The following is a 6492-nucleotide window of genomic DNA, read 5'->3' on the forward strand; positions in this document are numbered from 1 at the left end:
AAAGGAAAGGAAAGGAAAGGAAAGGAAAGGAAAGGAAAGGAAAGGAAAGGAAAGGAAAGGAAAGGAAAGGAAAGGAAAGGAAAGGAAAGGAGGAGGAAGTTATCAATCCACTAAAGGATGCCTGGATGTGTAAGTGCTCCAGTCGGGAAGGATACACAGAGTGGACTGACTAATTGTATATCACCTTGACATAAACTAGAGTCCCCAGAGGAGAGAGCCTCGGTTGATAAGATGACTCCGTTTCATCCAGATGTAGGCAAACCTCTAGGGAATTTTCCTTTTTCTTTTCTTTTCTTTCTTTTTTTTTTTTAAGATTTATTTATTGTTATATGTAAGTGCACTGTAGCTGTCTTCAGGCACACCATAAAAAGGGCATCAGATCTCCTTATGGATGGTTGTGAGCCACTGTGTGGTTGCTGGAATTTGAACTCAAGACCTTCGTAAGAGCAGTCAGTGCTCTTAACCACTGAGCCATCTCTCCAGCCTGGGCCTTTTCTTAATTAGTGATCAATGGGGGAGGGCTCAGGCCATTGTGGGTGGTGCCATTCCTGAGCTGGTAGTTCTAGGTTCAATTTAAAAAACTGGCTGAGCAAGGTATTTTGTTACAACAATGAAAAAAGTAACTAATATACCTGAGTCGCATGTATGTGTGTAAACATATGTATGTAGGCGTGATCTGCATGTATGTATCTTCTTGTTGTGCAAGTCAGATCTTGTCAGGGTCTCGGTTTCAGAGGTTCTCAGTCCGTGGTTCTCAGTGCTCCGGTGCCATGGGTCTAACAATCATGCGAGTGACCTCGAATGCTGATCCTCCTGTCTCTGTCAAGTCTTCAGACATCACAGCTCTGACCGAAACATTTACTACAACTTCCTGAAGGTCCCTAAACCAGGGTCATCCAGGTGAAGAGTCACCCCTACCTTTCTGGATCTCCGCATTCCCCAAGAGAACACTGATTCTTGTTTAAACTGCTGAATGGGGGGGACAGATGAGGCAACAGATGACTAATACATAGTTGCATCTGGCTACAATGAATTCAGTACAGTTCAGTCATGTGGTCACACCTCAACACAGAGAGAAGTGTAGCCCAGTAGTAAGCCCAGGGAAAGGGGAATGGATTGACTGAGCAGCCTTCCTAGTTCTATGTGGAGATTCTGTGATTCATTCATCCTCTCTCTCTCTCTCTCTCTCTCTCTCTCTCTCTCTCTCTCTCTCTCTCTCTCTCTCTTTTACAGATTTATTTATTTTATGTATGTGAGTACACCACAGCTGTACAGATGCTTATGAGCCTTCATGAGGTGGTTAGGAATTGAAGTTTAGGACCTCTGCTCACTCCAGTCAGCCCTGCTCTCTCCAGTCAACTCTACTCACTCAGGCCCAAAGATTTCTTCAGAAGAACAGTCAGTGATTTCTTTCTTAATTGACAGATGCTGCGGTCAAACCCATGACACATAGGTACGAGAGGTCTCACTTCTGACCACCTGTTGCCTGTTACGTGCACCACAGTCACCGTGGATAGCTACAAGAAAATAAGAAGCACTGAATCCAGGCTTAAATTTTATTTTATATATTTTAAAAATTCTAATCGTACTTTTTCCTTTAAGCTTTTGCCTTTTTAATTTTAGTTTTGTGCTTTATTTTTGGTGTGTTCGGAGTGGGCCTGTGTGTACCACAGGGCACTTGTAGATGTCAGAGGACAACCTGTGGCCATTGATTCTGTCCTTCCACTAAATGAGTCCTGGGGACTGAACTCTGGTCCTCAGTCCTTGTGACAAGGGCCTTTACATGCTGAGCCATCTTGCAGGCCCCAGACTTTACGGTCTCAGAGGCAAACAATTGTTCATGTGCAATGAAAAAAAGACTAAAAAAAGAATATAGTGGAAAAGTAAAAATATTCTTCATGGCAAGACTATGGATGGCTTTCTCTTGTTCATTTTTATGTATATTTGGTTTTATTTTAATGTTTCTTTTTGTAGAAAGAACAGTTTTTTTGTGTACATTGTGCGGGCACTACATGAAGCACAGCTTGCTTTGAAACTTAAAAAAAAACCAAACTGCTAGTCTATTTTATTTGCCTTCGGTTTTAGGTGGTGCTAGGGATTAAAGCCAGGGTCTTATGCGTGCAAGCCAAGTACTCTACCACTGAACTGCGTCCACAGCTCCGTAATTTTGTTTTTATAAGATGAGGAAGCTGGGTGGTGGTGGTGGAGGTGGTGGCAGTGCACGCCTTTAATCTCAGCACTCAGGAGGCAGAGGTAGGTGGATCTCTCTGAGTTGGGGGCCAGCCTGATCTACAGAGTGGGTTCCAGAACAGTCCGTCTCTGTCTAGACAAATCCTGTCTTGGAAAAAAAAAGATAATAATTTTAAAATGAGAATATATGTTATTTTTCATTAGAAAAGATACAGTTTTTTAAAACAGGGTCTCACTATGCAGTCCAGGCTAACCTAGAACTCTCTCCTGGGGGGCTGGTGAGATGGCTCAGTGGTTAAGAGCACTGACTGCTCTTCTGAAGGTCCTGAGTTCAAATCTCAGCAACCACATGGTGGCTCACAACCATCTGTAATGAGATCTGGCGCCCTCTTCTGGTGTGTCTAACGACAGCTACAGTGTACTTACATATAATAATAATAAGTAAATCTTTGGGATGGAGTGGGCTACAGTGTACTTAATACATAAAATAAATAAATAAATCTTAAAAAAAAAACAAAAAACAAGAACTCTCTCCTGACTTTGAACTTCCTGCTTCAGTCGTACATGTACACACACACACACACACACACACACACACACATCACACAGAGAAAGAAATTGAAACATTTCCACATGCCCCTAAAAGTATCAAAAGCCTCATGTCTGGCTTCATTAGGGCCTAAAGCTGTGGCCCTCAGCCTTCGCGTGCTGCGAGCCTTTCATACAGTCCCTCACGTTGTGGTGACCCCAGCTGCTACTTCATACCTGTAATTTTGCTACTGCTTCGAGTGGTAATGCAGATCTCTGTGTTTCCTGGTGGTCTTAGGCAATCCCCATGAAAGGTTCGTTTGATTCCCCCGCCATTGGCCTCATGGCTAAGTTTGTGACTTGTCACAGGAAAATGAACACAGAGCGGGGCATTCAGCCCTCCCAGGAGATTTCAGGCCATTAGTAGAGGCAGAAAACAAAGCGAAGGTGCGTCAGTGTGCGACTTCATTTTAGTAATGAAGAGTCTCACTCGGATGCACTGAGCACGTGTACTTCTTGGCGTCTTTCAGTCACCAATGGAGTTCACAGATAATTGTTCATTCCTTTATGTATTTTGGTTTTTGGAACAGGGACTCCATTGCATCACAGCCTGGCCTGGCTTACCCTTACAGAGATCCTCCTGCCTCAGCCTTCTGACTGCTGAAATTATAGGCATGTAGCATGGTGCCCAACCTGATGATATATGTACATCCAAGGTCAAGAGAGGTCACCTCACCGGCCCAAGACGCTGAGCCTGTCAGGGACAGTGAAGGATTTCAGTCAAGATCTATATGACCCCCAGGCTGGGGTCCTGAACTTCTGCCCACTGTCTTGCTACTTAAGCAGGAAAGGTTGAGTGAAGTCAGGTTGTGGGGGAAGGGTGGCTGCCTACAACAGTTGTGACAGCCTGGGCTCTTGCCTGCTGCCAGTCACCTAGGGGAGCCTGACTTTGAGGATCACTCTTTTGCTGCTGCCCTGCATCCCTAGGCTGCTGGAAAGGCCTCTTTCCCTTTGCCCTGTCTCCCCCACCTGCATCCCATAACCCTAACTTGGCTAGGTTGCAGGTTAAGGATCTCCATCTTTATATGATTGCAAGCCATCTAAGAAGGCAGAGATGACAAGCCGAGCAGTTATCCTGGGGGCATGGCTAGGGTGGAGAGGCAGACCGGGAAGCTTGCCCAGTTGCCATGGAGACAATGATAAGCACCCAAAGAGAAGAGAGTGACATGTGTGTCTAGCTTACAAAGCACTTCCTTCGATGTTCTTTGTTCCTTTAACTCTTTATTCAGGGCAAAGCTGCTGATGCCATTATGTCACGGACTGGGGCAATAGTTCACTTGGTAGAGGGCAGCTTGCATGAAGCTGTGGGTTTGGTTTGCCAGCATTGCATAGATTGGACATGGTAGTGCACGCCTGTGGTTCCAGCACTTTGTAAAGCACAGCTTTAATAAACATGTTTCCTAGCTCTGTTCCCTGAAGGAATTTAAGGATATCCTCAGCTACATTGTGAGTTCCTAGACAGCTTGGGTTTCATAGGACCATGCCGCATACACACACACACACACACACACACACACACACACACACACACACACACAAAATCAAAACAAAACACTATATTCTGTGTCGTGGGACTGCAGTAGCTCCCGGTGGTCTTCCCATCTGTTGCCCTGAAGATCATTGCCCTTGGCTTCCTTCCTCCTGCTCCGACTGAACCGCATAGTTGATATTTCCCAATTAACTTCCCTGCATCTTTACTTTGGCTCCATTTAGACCAGTTCATGTCATTGTCAGGTAGTCACCAGAGGAGACTGCTCCAACACAAATTTAAGTCAATAGAAAGTCTTTATTAGGCTTTTTGGACAGAGATAGCGAGATGTAGCAACAAGTATCCCCCAATTTATATGGGGAATCCACCAGGATTTGCCACTGGAGAATTTAGATTGAATATGGCTTACAAGATTAGGATTCTAGTTGTTGCGCCCAGTGATTAAGTTACCATTGTTTCTGGGAGAAAAAAAAAGAAAAAGAAAAAGAAAAGAAAAGGAAGGAAGGAAGGAAGGAAGGAAGGAAGAAAGAAAGAAAGAAAGAAAGAAAGAAAGAAAGAAAGAAAGAAAGAAAGAAGGAAAGAAAGAAAGAAAGAAAGTCTTTATTAGCCAGCCAGTGACTACACTGGGGGATCCCAGTGTAGCCCTGAGCCTTTCTTGGGATGAGCTTTTAAAGCACATAGCCCATGTTTGGGGTTGACATACTTCAACTAACAAGAGAAGTTAGCCAGAAGTGGAGCTACAGAAGCTAAAAAGTAAGGTTAGTTACATTCTGAGACTTCCCCAGAGCTGTGGCCTTTGTTTTAGTTTTGGCAGGTGATGGTGTGTTCACGATGAGTTTTACAGCCTGAATGGTATTTCCATCATGGAGTCAGTCATGCTAAGGTCTCGAGCCCTACTGAGCCTGGTGCCCTGCTACCAGAAAACAGAAAGTCAGGATATAAGGGACTGAAATCCAGAACCAGACAGGCCTCCTTCTGAATCACATGACAATAAATTCAGTTGGGGCCACGGCACCCCCTCACACACCGTGTGAATAAGGTTCCTGGATGCAGGTGGTGGGGCCTCTTCACCTGGTGCACACTCGCTTGTCATTTTAGGTTCCCTTCAGGCGTGGCTGCACTTTCAGTGGGTTTTTGGCTTGAAGCTCACCCAACAAGCGAGTTGCCGACTAGGGGAACTTAGGCTTTGCTTAGGGGGTACAAAGAAGTGGTTTGGAGAGCGAAAGGCTCAGTTTGCCTCTGCCTGGTAGCCCCTGTGAAAGGTGCTTCTGTTTGAGGGGCAGAATGTCTCCACATGGGACCAGGAAGTGGTAACTCCTCAAACCTTGCCGCCCGTTCACACCTTCGGTGACTCATTTTGATGAAACTCAACGGAACTCCAAACACCTGCACATGCAGTGGAGTGTTCTCAGATAGAAAGCTCCCCCCCCCCCCCGCTCCCTTCTGTACAGACCCCAGGAAACAGACCCAGCAGAGGCACCAACAGCTCAAGAGAACACTGCTCCTGCCTGTGCACCCCTCGTTGCTCCCGTTCCTGTGCTCCTGGACACAGTGGGCACTAGCCTTGAGGGGCCCAAGGCAAGCAAGTAAAACACGCTGGGGTGACTGTTTTATGCACACCCATACAGAGACACAAACATATACATACATAGGGATGCGTGTGGTGTGTTTTTATAAGCAGATCACTAATTTGCATATTGTGACTGATGTCAGTTTTATAAAATAAAAATCCGAGTTATGTGCGTATCTAAATTTATGTCTCTCTAGGTGATAGAATAGTTTAATTGTATTTTCTTCAAATCAGATCAGTTACTTGATTCTTTCTCTTCTTCCTTCCTTTCTTTTATTTTGTAAAGATTTATTATTTTATTTTATTTTATGTATATGAGTACAGTGTAGCTATACAGACAGTTGTGAGCCTTCATGTGGTTGCTGGGAATTGAATTTTAGGACCTTGGCTCACTCCAGTTGACCCTGCTAACTCTGGCTCAAAGATTTATTTATTATTATACATAAGTACACTGTAGCTGTCTTCAGACATGCCAGAAGAGGGCGTCAGATCTCACTACTGGTGGTTGTGAGTCACCATGTGATTGATGGGATTTGAACTCAGGACCTTCAGAAGAGCAGTCAGTGCTCTTACCAGCTGAACCATCTCACCAGGCCCCTTCCTTCCTTCCTTCCTTCCTTCCTTCCTTCCTTCCTTCCTTCCTTCCTTCCTTCCT

This window comes from Mus pahari, chromosome 7, assembly GCF_900095145.1.
Source record: "Mus pahari chromosome 7, PAHARI_EIJ_v1.1, whole genome shotgun sequence".
Taxonomy (NCBI): Eukaryota; Metazoa; Chordata; class Mammalia; order Rodentia; family Muridae; genus Mus; species Mus pahari.